Source organism: Hakea prostrata, chromosome 2, assembly GCF_041222555.1.
Source record: "Hakea prostrata isolate BN-2017 chromosome 2, UWA_Hpros_2, whole genome shotgun sequence".
NCBI classification, from domain to species: domain Eukaryota; kingdom Viridiplantae; phylum Streptophyta; class Magnoliopsida; order Proteales; family Proteaceae; genus Hakea; species Hakea prostrata.
In genome coordinates, this window is record NC_142601.1 from 60,712,135 (window position 1) to 60,726,575 (window position 14,441).

The 14,441-nt window shown below is 36.1% G+C and overlaps 1 long non-coding RNA gene across 1 annotated transcript; it reads right to left on the bottom strand.

Annotated features, from left to right (window-relative positions):
* Window positions 1-1,663: 1,663 nt before the first annotated feature.
* On the bottom strand, window positions 1,664-5,392 carry LOC149025407 (uncharacterized). Its single transcript, XR_016171734.1, has 2 exons — window positions 4,539-5,392; window positions 1,664-4,154 (listed from the first exon to the last, which is right to left on the bottom strand). It is a non-coding gene; the product is annotated as an uncharacterized LOC149025407 (long non-coding RNA).
* Window positions 5,393-14,441: the final 9,049 nt, after the last annotated feature.

The following is a 14,441-nucleotide window of genomic DNA, read 5'->3' on the forward strand; positions in this document are numbered from 1 at the left end:
GATGGTCGAGTATTTGACCACTAAAGAAAAAGCTGTTTGGTTAAGGAACCTCATTAGACAGCTTGACATTTTTTTTTATTGTGGATAGATCTATCCAGCTTGTACCGTGATAACAATTCCGTTGTGTTGTTTGTTAACAACAATAAGGGTATCACAGTGGTCTAAACACATGGAAATTAAGTATTTGACTATTAAAGAAAAGGTTAAAGAATGTGACACCACAAGAGAGCATATTTGTACGGATAATATGGTTATAGATCCCCTAACTAAGGGTCCCCGCCGCACGCCTTTGATAGACATGCGGTAACTATGGGTTTAGGAGGAACCTTAGATGCGGTTGTTTAGTGGGAGTTTGAGAACTTTGCTCTATTGTGTAATAAGGTATTCTATCTCGTACTTGTCTCTTGTATGCACCGATAATTTATTTGAATTCAATAAAGTTCTTTGGTGACATATTAATCTTCACATTATTATCATGTTGCATGTTATGAAAGTCTTAAAGTATGTGTTAACTTTAAGCAAAAGCTAAGGCATTCATGTATTAGCCTTAAGGTGTGTCATGTAACACATAAAGTTAAAACTCGAGTTATAAAGATGACACAGTTCGTGGGAACCATAATGTACATATAATCTCATTTTTGTGGCATTGAGTCACGTGTTCGAACCATAATGTACATGCTTTCGTGGCATTGAGTCACAGTTTGTAGGAACCGTAAAGTATATTCTTTTGTGGCATTGAGTCACGTGTTCGTGGGAACCATAAAGTATATTCTCTCGTGGCATTGAGTCGTTCGTGGGAACCATAAAGTGAGAGATTTGGATTGACAAATGAATGACACATGAGGATTTCTATAAAGTGTCATTAGTTGCCACACTACCATATTGCATCTATTTTCAGAAAGTTAAGAGTATTTGTGACCATGGATGGTCCCGTGTTGCATAAAAGATGCAACATCGCCATGATTCGGTACTTAAGGCTCTATGTGAAGGGATTGAGCTCTAGGATTATCCTCGACCAATATAAAGTTGTGCACATAAAGGTCAAAATGTTTTCAATGTATCTTTTTCAAATGTTTTCTTAAAACAAAGGAGATGTTTTGTTTTACTGATCGTGTCACAATCAATATAGCCCAAGTGGGAGAATGTTAGAATATTAATTTAATATTCCACATAAGGTGGGCTTCATTGATTGTGTTACACTTTGATTTGGTTTCTTATTGGTCTGATATGGGTAATATACAGTTACTAGAACTCTTATATGGATCGGCTAGTGTGGGCTAATAGGAACCGTTAGATCTTGATGGACGATCTAACGGATTTGCCTATATAAAGGATGCTAGGTCCCTCCTCTAAACCCTAATCATAATCACAATCACATCCGCTAGTCGAAAAGATATACCATCAAGCCGTGAATAGGGAGGAGTCTAGAGGAGAAGATCCAACATCAAGTTGATCATAGAATCAACTTCCACCTCAAGTTTGTTCCTAGTGGGAGACATAAAGAAGATATTCCGCTGCGCTTCGTCTCCAATAGAACCATAGAAAGGTATGCTCATCATCATCTTGTGTCATTATCATACTAAGGTGTTTTTAGTCGATCTATGTGATCTTGGATAGAAATATTCCAGCAAGAACGAACAGTTAAAAGAGGGAAGGGAGCGGAAGAGGAGTAATCGCAGAGATGGCTGAAGCAAACGAGGAAGAATGGCTTGACGATCTGACGGAAACGGATCAGGAAGAGATGGCTGAAGAATGGCTTGACGTTCTGACGGAAACGGATCAGGAAGAGATGGCTGAAGAATGGCTTGACGTTCTGACGGGAACGGGTCAGGAAGAGATGCCTGAAGAATGGGAAGAGACGGCTGGAGAATGGCTTGACGTTCTAACAGTAACGAGTCAGGAAACTAGGATTTCAAAGGCCAGGCAAGTTCTCAAGCTCTGTATTAGTTGTTTTGCTGTTTTGCTTTTTCTTTCCTTTAGAGCAATTTCAAGAACATGTCTCTTTGATGTCAGAATCTCCAACTATAAATCATAATTCTACAAAGTACTCATACAATTTGAATCTAGTATCTGAGTTTGGAATGGAATTCTCATTTCATGGTTCTTGAAATCTATTGATCATATAAACTGAACGATGGAGGAAGATTGATAAGCTCGTCGTGCAACTGTTGTTCTAAGTTAGTTTAATATTGGTATACCAATTGGTATTCCATTTATGTAGAGTTCCGCCTGCTATATTTTTGTTGTAGGATCGTTACTTTTGTTGGTTCTTTGATCATGAAAGAATTCTATTCTGTTCTTATACAGATATCTGCTGGTGATTCCTCACTTGCATCGGCCAGGTAGTTAATTGCAATCCGTTGGTATCATGGGAGCAGTATTTGCTTTTTAGGAATTTCTGGTGTTTTATAAAGGTTGCTACAGGCTAATATGCGACTATTTGCCCTTTTCATGTTTACGTTTTTCTACTGAATCAATACCTACTACTTATTGCATTAATCCCATAAGCTCCTTTTCCGTGTTACTTTCGCTTTCAGTTGCGCCAAAAGTCATTCATATCTTCTGTTCTTGTTGTAGCTAGGTATATTAGTTATCATGTTGGGTGTTTTTTTTAATATAATAATTATTCTATTATAATTTCGTGTATGTGTTTTCCATCCTATAGCATTTTTTGGGTTTCTTTTAATTTTAAATTGGAATGATAGGTTTTTTCTTTATCTATTAATTACAAATGCTAAGGCTGTTTTAATATTTTGAAGTGGGAGTTCCTTTGATTTGTTTTTTTATTGTTTTAATCTAAAAGTTTTAAAATCTTTGATAGTTTAGTCATCTGTTTCTCCATTACTGAATTTTCATTTCAATAGAATGTCTAGCAGTTTAGGTATGCAATTCTACCTTCTTCTATTTTGTGGGTGTGTGTTGACTGGTGGTGCCATATCAACTAATCAATTGCAGCTATGCATTTGTCATATACAGAAACATGACATGAACTTATTGACTCTTACAAATCTTAATTCTTAGAAATGGATGTCATCTATTTGCAATATAGTGTTTGACCTGATAGATCTGTTATGCTTGTCAGCACACTATATCATAGTAAGGGAATCTACTAACCACTCCTGATATATGAATATAAATTCAAATGCATTTTTTGGAAGAGATACACCTAGTTCTTCATGAAATTCCTCTGGAAGCATATGAAACTTTGTTGAAGGTAAACAAGTCCCTTTAAATTCACAATAATGGTGCTATAATATAATGTGCTGACAAGCATAACAGATCTATCAGGTCAAACACTACATTGCAAATAGATGACATCCATTTCTAAGAACTAAGATTTGTAAGAGTCAATAAGTTCATGTCATGTTTTTGTATATGACAAATGCATAGCTGCAATTGATCAATTGATATGGCACCACCAGAACACACACCCACAAAATAGAAGAAGGTAGAATTGCATACCTAAATTGCTAGACATTCTATTGAAATGAAAATTCAGTAATGGAGAAACAGATGACTAAACTATCAAAGATTTTAAAACTTTTAGATTAAAACAATAAAAAAACAAATCAAAGGAACTCCCACTTCAAAATATTAAAACAGCCTTAGCATTTGTAATTAATAGATAAAGAAAAAAACCTATCATTCCAATTTAAAATTAAAAGAAACCCAAAAAATGCCATAGGATGGAAAACACATATACGAAATTATAATAGAATAATTATTATATTAAAAAAAACACCCAACATGATAACTAATATACCTAGCTACAACAAGAAAAGAAGATATGAATGACTTTTGGCACAACTGAAAGAGAAAGTAAGACGGAAAAGGAGCTTATGGGATTAATGCAATAAGTAGTAGGTATTGATTCAGTAGAAAAACGTAAACATGAAAAGGGCAAATAGTCGCATATTAGCCTGTAGCAACCTTTATAAAACACCAGAAATTCCTAAAAAGCAAATGCTGCTCCCATGATACCAACGGATTGCTTAGCTACCTGGCCGATGCAAGTGAGGAATCACCAGCGGATATATCGGCAATTGATATATCCCATAACCTCCGTACGTACTGCAGATGCAACTCTAGAGTACTCTCACAAAAAATCCACACGAACTGCTCGATGATAATCTCCAACTCTGTGAACCACACTCCTGTATAAGAACAGAATAGAAATCTTTCATGATCAAAGAACCAACAAAAATAACAATCTTACAACAAAAAGATAGCAGGCTGTCTACATAAATGGAATACCAATTAGTATATTAAACTAACTTAGAACAACAGTTGCATGACTGAGCTTATCAATCTTCCTCCATCGTTCAGTTTACATGATCAATAGATTTCAAGAACCATGAAATGAGAATTCCATTCCAAACTCAGATACTAGATTCAAATTGTATGAGTACTTTAAATTGCTCTAAAGGAATTATGATTTATGGTTAGAGATTCTGACATGAAAGAGAAGTGTTCTTCAAATTGCTCTAAAGGAAAGAAAAAGAAAAACAGCTTGGCCTTTAAAATCCTAGTTTCCTTACCATTACCATCAGAACGTTCAGCAGCCATCTCTTCCTGATCTGTTTCCGTCATGACTGTTTCCGTCAGATCGGCAAGCCATTCTTCCTCGTGTGCAGCCATCCCTGCGATTAGTTCTCTTCCGCTACCTTCCCTCTTTTATGAACCTTGCTTTGTGATTCGTGATCTCCAGGAGTCGAAGATGTTCTGACTGATTACAAGATTCACAAAGTGGTGGTGAAGGGGGAAAGGCCAATCCGTTGAAATTTTTGGACATAGTTCAACGGAACAGTCTCCTGTGGAAGAGCCAAAGAAGGATGAAGAGAAAAAAGAAGAGGTCTGTTGATCAAAGAAAATACTTGAGAATAGATTCAGATCAGTTTATTTCCATTTGCATCTTCGATTTTTGGTATTGCCGGAGGTGGCCGGAGGTGAAGGGAGACTGCAGAGCCCGACGTAGGAGAGAGAAAATAGCAGGGGTTGCAGAGGATTCATTTTATCTAATGAATTTTTGAAAAAAAATGCCCAAATATTTCTTCTTCCTTCTTTTTTTCCCTTTCTATTTCTCCTGCAACGAAGAAGTTTCCAAAAAGGCAAAAGCCACAAACTGCAGCATCAGATCTAAACTGAAATTCAGAAAACAAAAGTAAGAATATCAATGCCAAGTTGTGGTGGAGATGAACTTGGTGCTGCCGAGTTGAGGTGTTGGTGCTGCCGGAGCCGAAGAGGAAAAGTGAAATGAGATAGCAGAGGTTGCCGGAGGAGTAGAAGAGGAAAAGTGAAATGAGATAGCAGGGGGGGTTGCCGGAGGAATAGAAGAGGAAAAGTGAAATGAGATAGCAGGGGGTTGCCGGAGGAGTAGAAGAGCGATAAGGCAGAGAGAAATTATTTTGGGTGAAATGGTTAAGGTTGTAAAATTTTAAACCATAGGATTAAAAAAATACAAAAAAAGACAAGTGTTCATTATCTATTAGTCAACTGGATGAAACATGAAACAGGAGGTGATAAAAATCCCATGTTAATATAGGAGGTGATAAAAATCCCATGAGAGGGTGAAAATTTCGTACTACAAGATTCATGATTATTTCTTTATTCCCGTGAACCATTGTCTTTATTCTTTTTTTGTATTTCAAAATGAACAGAGTACTCTTTATTTTCACTATTTTAATTAATTAAAATAATTTTTTTTTTTTTCTTTCTTTCAAATAAGTTTGAGATGCTGTATTACATAATATAAAGTGAAAATTTAAACTCTAATCTCCTATTTGGAAGTGTCAATTTTTCTTTCAATTGAACCATCCCTTAGACTTGTTTTTCCTTCCTTTCATTATACATAATTATGTGTAATTTTTATATTTATTTAAAGTTCTCCCTCTTACTTTTATAAGAACTTTTATTTTTTCTATTTTTCTCCGCTATCTTTTTATTATGGGAATCCGAAACAAAAAATAAAAAGAGGAAACAAAAAGAAAATTTTCAACATCATCACCCGTGACTTGTCTCTAAAAATAATGCACCCTTTAGTTATCTAATTTATCAAGCCAATTATAACATGAAAATGTATTAAAGACAATTCCCGCCATTAGGAAATCATAGTAAAATACTAATGTAAACAAGTTAAATATTTTAAATAAATAAGAATAATCTTGAACAATAATTTTATATTCAACTCGTTTCTTCGTCTCTTTTACCCCCAAAATTTTTTTCCTTCCTCTCCCTTTACAATTTGTGATTTCTTCCTGTCTCTCAGTCATTAATCACAAGCATAGGAGACATAGTTCGTGAATGGTGTTTTTAAACTTTAAGATCTAAGGGTAATAGTAGAAACAGATAAATGAGACTAATAATATTAATAATAAGGCTCTAATTGATAAATTTGCTCAAGGGGTGATAAATCTATTTTTCTATTAAATATAAACCTCCTTGGTCTTACTACCTTTATAAGAGGTTGTAATCATCGTGTTAGAAGAACATTCATACTTCCAAAAAAGTTTATAACATATGAAATGGCTTCTAGGAAACCTTTTTGAGAGCCGAGGGTTCAGCTTTTCAACAGAATGAACCAAAATAATAAGGTAACCAAGGAATGAGTATTAATAGCAGTTGTAAAAGCAATTGATTTGCATTTTCTCGAGGTCTTTGAACGTACAGGTTGCCCAAACACGATGTTACAATGCGAAACACATAAGCCTAGTGACACTTTTCTGGAGACAGTGGAAAGATAATGTTGCTTTAGTCATCAATTGCCTATCCATAAAGTTGGTGTTAGGGCTTTTTAGGATATCGATTATCATCCCATATTTTGTCTATTTAAAAGAAAAAACTATTTTGTATTAAAAACAATTAGTATAAGAATTCATTTTTTAGTCAAAAATGAAAAATTATTTAGTAATTTTTACAAGAATAAATGTTGGGGTAATTGTATTACATATTCTTCAAACACACAAAAATGAAATTGCAATACAATTGAGAGATGAAGATCTTTAGCCAATCCGGAGAGCTTGAAGTTGTAACCAAACAAACCACCAAACAATGAGGTTGAGTCACACCTTACTCCGCTCTCTCTCTCTCCCCCCCCCAAGCCACAAGAAAGGAGATAACTTTCGCCCCAGCTCCATCAGACACCCTAAATGATAAGTCAAAATTGAATTGAGACAGCACTTCCCAGCGTCCCTTGTTTTCAGGAAGTAACTATTCCTACTCTGCAGTGTTGACAAGCTAGGTTTGGAGATTCACACACAACATTCAAGCTGCTTCCGTATCCTGCAGTTAAATAGCATATTATAGATATAAAGTATGTGATCCCAGGGAATTTTTTGTCCTGCATAGAGCTGCATCTGTGTATAAAGATAGGGGAAAGCCAAGCACCAACAAGTTACATTTCTGCATGGTTTATGGACCCGTTTCACAAGATGGACTTCGAATCATCTCCAAAGCTTAAGCATTCTCTCTCTGGAATGACTTACATGTGGTAATCCAGTGATGGCTCATATCTCACGAATTGGGTGGAAGATAACTTCAGAAATTCTTCTGACAAAAACTACCAAAAGAACACCAAAATGACTTGAGATGACAATCAATAATACACGAGGACCGACGCACGGGCACATTTGATTCACAGATAATTTTAATGATTCTTTATTCATTTCACACATTTGGCAAACAAACAATACTTACAATGTTGAAACTCCACAGAATTAAGGAATATCAGGCTTCGCAAATGCAATACCACCAAAATAAGCAGTTGTCCCTTTTAAGTTGAATTGTACATAATTCTCTTCAATCTGCGTGCATAAAATTTGTTAGGAAGAGAGAAAACAGCTTATATTCAACCCCTTCTGATGACACTCCATGGGAGATTTTACTTTGTGTTTCTATCAAAACCAGATGAGATGGCAATGGTTTCCAAATGTGTCAAAACGTTTCAAACTGTTTTGACCATATCTCACAAGTTTCTGAACACCTAAGGAAGGGTCACACTTTTCCCATTGAAACAAGAGGAAAGCTTGCTGGAAACCAAGATAGGTAGTTATATTAGTGTCACACGCTCCTACAGATACTTATTTATGTCAAAATATTATTTAATTAAAGGAATAATTACTATTGGCCCCCTATACTTTGATTTTATTACTACTGTATCCCCTGTACTTTTCAAAATTACTGATCTAACCTTCAACTTTGTCTATAAATTACTATTGCCCCCTACCGTTAAGTTCCGTTAGTTTACTGATGATGTGGCATTTTTATATTTTCTCAAAAACTCCAAAATACCCTTATACTTATCTCTTTACTTATTTACCATTTTGTCAAGTTACACTAGTACCCTTAGGGCCGGGCAGAGCCGGAGATTTCAAAACGAGATTTCAAACAAGACTCAAACTATGGAGTTATAATTAAAAATAAGTGTTTGGTTGTGGAATGAAACGGATCACCAAAATTTATTGACGACATGATTTTTGTGAATGACAATTATATAGCTTTTTGAATCTCGGTTTCACCCTTACCCATAAATCTGATTCATCTTTTACACTAAAACGGAATCGAGATTTCAGAATCTGAGATTTTTACAACCAAACGGGTATAATTCTCAGGTTCATGAATCCAAAGATTTGAAATCTCTAGATTCATGTAACCAAACAGGCCCTTAATTAACCGTGGACAAAAAAATAACAATAATCCGTTTTATACTAAAAAAAAAAAACCACCAAATAAAGAAAGAATGATTGAATAAAACTCAAATAGAAACGGAAGAGGAAAGAAAATCGAATTCAATTCAAATTGGAAACTGAATATCACATAAAATATTTTCAAAATAAATGAAGTTTAGTGAAGGTGGGAAACCAAATTGGATTTGGATTTTGCCCATTTCTTTAATTCAAAATAAATGAAGCTTAGTGAAGGCAGGAAACCAAATCGGATTTGGATTTTGCCCATTTCTTTAATTCAAAATAAATGAAGTTTAGTGAAGGTGGGAAATCAAAACGGATTTGGATTTTGCCCATTTCATTAATTCAAAATAAATGAAGTTTAGGGTAAAATTGACATTTAATTTGGTTTTTATAAATGGGGTAGCATCGTCTTTTGATTTCTTAATTTTAATGAAGGGCAAATTAGACATTACATATTCAAACTTAACGGCTACTTAACACCATTATAAGGAAGGGGGGCAACAGTAATTTCGTAAAGAACAAGGTTTTATTAGTAATAAAATCAAACTACAGGGGGCAACAGTAATTATCCCTTAATTAAATGTTTTCACATTTGCATTTCATTTACTTAAGATATATATTTAATAAATTAGCCAACAACCCTATTTAAATCCAATAAAAATCAAATTCACAAGAAAATAAATCAACTTCAAAGTTCAAGAACAAAATCTAGATTTTCAAGAATGAGTAAACTTTTCAACTTTCAAAGGTATTTCTCAAATCTAAGAATTTGATCAATCTTAATCGGTCATACCTCAATATTTAAAGGAGGGGAGGATAACCAAGAAAGTTCTTCAACCTGTTGTAAGTCAACATTTCGAGGCAAGAACATGATAATATTAGGTGCTATTTTTTGAGCTAATTGAAAGATGGAATACCTGGAAATACATTGTAGTTAGTTTTTGGAAATAACAAATCACACACATCATACAATTCAAGGAATCAATTTAATTTTGCAATGAACCATACACCAACTGTACTAGGGTGTAGCAGCATTATTTTAAACATCATGCACTAGCATATTTGGTCTAATGAAGATCTAATGAAAATGCAAAATAAGTTAGTAAGTAAGAAGAATTTTATTGTAAAATGAGGAATCAACTACAGGTTAAGGGTCAGAGAAAACCACAGAACTCCTGACTCCCTTGGGGACTCTCAACCTAGTGTGAGACAGACTCGGTGACATGGTTTGTAATCTCAGGATCAGATTAGATTGGATTAGTATTGACCAAGGCCAATCCCAGATATTGACTGGTTTGATAATGATCAATCATTACGATCGTATGGCGCACCCAAAAGTTCAACAATACTCATTTACACACCCACACACACATGCACGCACACACGCACACGCACACACACCCACACCCATATGGAAAAGATGGATTAATCTCCTATGTAGTGCCATCCGTGCAAAAAAAAAGAGGTGGGGCTACAGAAAACATAGTGAGGCATGCTTCTTTGACACATGAAAACTTTTAAATCCAAAGAAAAGGAGCCCATGCAAAGCACCCCAAAAAATCTCAAGTTTAAAACAGATCCAGTGGTACTTCTCCTCCCTTCACGACTCTGCTCTCTATTTTAGAATGTGTGTTATGTGAGGCTCCGGATAATCCAAAGGGGTCCAGATAAGTACTGTGAAGATATAACAGATTTCACATGGCCAGAAAAGGGTATCTTGATTGCAATCAGGGGTTTCTTTGGAGGGAGGTGTCTTACTGAGAGTAGACCTGTAAATGGATAGCCGAAATCCGCCTCCGAATTCGCATTCGTATTCGTTTAAGGGTATCCGTATCCGAAAATTTTCTTACCGGAAAATATCCGTATCCGTCCGCTAAGCAACCGGATTCGGATTCGGATAATTGCTTATCGGATCGGATAATATCCGGATAGAGTAAAGTATTTAACATTTTTCTTTAAAAATAGATGATAATCGGATTCGGATACCGGTAATCGGATACGGATAGCTGTATTCGGTAATCGAAAATTAGAAATTATAATAAAAAATGAAAAAAAGTGACAATTATCAATCAATAATCGGATATTTTATCGGATCGGATTATTATCGGATATCCGATAAAGTTTCGGATTCGAATTCGAATGCCTTCTCTAAATTTTTGCCGGATTCGGATTCCGATTCGAATAGCGGATTTGCTAATCGGATTCGGATTCGGATACTGGTGTATCCGAGCCGAATCCGGTCCGTTTCCGGGCCTAACTGAGAGTTAAGTGTCTGCCGGTATCCTATTGTCATCACTGCCAAAGGGAGGGAGCAACAATGTTCAATACCTATAATATGGGTAAGTAGCTTAAAGTTTCCTAGTATCTAACTCTATGTAGTTTGTTGTTAGGGGGTAATCTGGACTATTCCTATTATGTGATGTTTCAATTGAACCGGTTTGGTTCAATCTGGTTCAGTATTATGTATATGTGAGGGTTTGAGGTTGGTTCAAGTCAGATATGTGCAAATCGATTTTGATTTGGGGTTTTATGTTCTGCGGGATTTGGGGTTTCTCAGTGGAGCTTCCATGGCTGGCTTCTTCTTCAAACACCTGCGGTAATGGATTCTTGTTGATTCTTTGAGGAGTTCTGTTGGGGCTTTTGATCAATGATGCTAGGAGAATACTCGATGGAAGTATTGGCTCCATTAATCATCTGAATCAGGTGTTATCTGTAAACTCTCTCTTTCTTCTCCTTCTCTGTAATATCTTGAATATAGTGGATTGGATTCGAACTTGAATCCCGGAGATGTAGGCAGTCATTGCTGAACTCCGTCATCAATCTCTCTCTCTCATGTGTTAATTCCCTTGCTTGATTCGGTCCATACTGGTTAGGGCATGTTAGTTTTGATCACATTTGTCCAATTGAAAGTTTATCTTTGGCAGTAATGCTGGGAGAAGCTCTTGTCATAAAGCAAGTGCAGAATAAGATGGCGAATCTTGGTTTGGGACTCATTGCGAAGCCTACAACCATATCCCTTTCTTCCTTTTGCCTTTTCTTCTTCTCTACTATTCTGCAGAGTTTTTCAGCAGACTTTCTTATTCAACCAAGACCAATTTGGATGACTTCGGGTCTTTATTTTGAGTTTTGCACTTGCACTATATATCTACATTTGATTTTGTTCCTCACATGATATTCTGCAGATTTTATCTAAGTTTACTGGGCTATTATTTCTGATTTATATCCTGAGTTACAAAATTTCAGACATGCAAATCTCTCAAAGACAGTGTTGACAGTCCCTCATATTAGTATGTTATTCTCCCCTTGTTTCTCTATATTTAATCCAAGTTTGGTGTTCACCTTGAAGTCGTATCTGCTGTGCCACCCACCACCATGTCCTGCAGTGCAGGTTGGAAGTTTTGATCAATCAGTTTTTTTAATTACCATATACCCTCAACCAACCAACCAAAGAAAACAAAGTGGATATGGTTGGAAACTCGATCATTAATTCTCCTTAATTAATTTTTCTTTCGTTTCTAGGGTTCGTTTTCCAGACCTCACGAGTTCGAGTTCGACTCATAATAACACTAATGCGGGCTCTTGAAAAGTGGATATGTGGATTCAGTAAGATCCAACGGTTGTAAAACCTTCCCATCTTGAAGGCTAGGACTGTCTTGGTTCCACGACCTCTCATCATCTGGTCAAAGCAGGTATATATATTGTTCTCTACCTATCTCTTTACTTCCTTTTCTTCTTCATTTCTTCATATCTTGTTTTCCCTCTTCCTACTTAGGTATCTGACATTACACTATTTCCCCCTTTCTATTTTCTGTTTTCCTTGTCTTCTGCTCCCTCCCCCACTCTTCCGCAAAGACCAGCCCAGGTGCTCTGTTTTAGTTTCTGCATTTTTCCCTTTTTTCCTCGTTATCCATGCCGTCTGTTTTTTGGCTTAGAGTTAGTTCTGCCCACCACCACCCCCTTTCCCTTTACCTCCTCTTCTTCAAATCCAAACAAAGAGGCTGCAAATATGAAGTTCTTAACCAATCCTAATAGGGTTTTTAGGCAAGAAAATATACTTGAGGAGCCCTAGTTACCAACAATCACAATAACAAATATTGGTTTGCTTTTGATATGATTATTCTGTTCTTTAATTAGCACTTCCACACGTGCCAGCTCAGTTGAACAGCCTAGCATTGCACCCTCTATTTGCACAAGCATGCACCTTGCCTAGCACCTTAAAACAACTGAGTTTTACGAAGAAACTTTCACAGAAAAGCAGAAGAAAGCACAAGTCTGTGTAGAAAAGAGAGAGAACTCTTTCTTTTTTTTTGGGTTTACAAGTCAATGATTTATCAAGACTTACATGAACACAAGATAACAGATAAATTAAGACAACCAAAATTTAAAACAACTACAAGCTAGGGTCAAATAAAGCCCACAATTGTCGCTAAATTGTTCCCTCATTCAGAAGAACATCAAGCTTAATTGTGGCTAAGAGCACTAAAACTATAGCTATCACCCACTTCTGATGAGAACTCCAATTCTTTTCTTCTATTTTTGTCTCTAAATAGAAAAGCCGATTCCGACATCAAAGTATCAACTCATTCAAGGATCAGGTATTCAGGTTAAGTTCCGGTAATAAAAAGTGTCAGAATTGAGAGTGGTACGCAAAAATGCAGTTCATATGGAAGGGTTAAAGGAAACCATTTGAAAAACTGCAACTATTGCAATCAAAAAACAAAGCAAGCCAAAATATCTCTCTAGGAATTTTTTTCCTATTCAGGCATCCATATTTGAACAGTGTTTCATGAAGTGATGACGAAGGAAAAGTAGATAACCAACCTCATGTAGCATGCTCCGTGCACTATCAGACATTTTATCAAATTCATCTATGCAGCATATGCCTTTGTCACTTAGCACCAAGGCCCCACTCAGGTTTTTAAAATGATGTTAGAAGCCCATTTTGAATTTAATACCGCTCATAAATAATACAAAAATTCCTATTGAGATATCATACGGTTTCACCTGTTTTGGGGTCTTTGGCGACATATGCAGTCAAACCAACTGCAAAACTTCCTCTTCCGCTGGTGTAAATGCCACGGGGTGCAAGTTTGTGTATGTATTGAAGCAGCTAAGACTTACTGGTTCTAAGGTTACCAACAAGAAGTATATTGATGTCACCACAAAAGCTAGCTCCAGAAGGCAGCTTCAAAGCATTCCCACCAAACAACTGAAGAAATGATAGCAATCTACAACATCAGTGCAATTCTGAATGAAATGAAGCACAGAAATTAACCGTAGCAAGAAACATGCAAGCGGAAGAAGTTCAGCCGAACAACCTGGCAAAGAAGGCCCTTTTTTACGTCATCCAGTTCCCATATGCTTGGTGCAAGGGATTTTGTTAGGCTGTCGTAGATTTCTGGCTGCTTTGCAAGCTCTTTCAATTGCTCTACCTGGAAATCACAAGAACAAGTATTAGCAGTCAATAAGAAAAGAATTATATCACTAAATATGATTGGGGAGGGGGGAGAGTGATAACCAATCTACCTTTTGCTCATTGTCAACCAGGAAGTCCTCATCACTGTTGCGAGATCCATTGTCAATATCCATAGGATCGTCAGCTCGCATCCTTGATTTATCAGTCTTCTTTAGCTGAAAACAATCAATGTATGTCTGCCATCAGTGGATAAACTCTGTAAATCTTAGTAACATTTTCTGCCGTTAACTCTAGTAATAATTTTTAGTAGGGTTATAATATGTACCTTGAATAAAGATTTT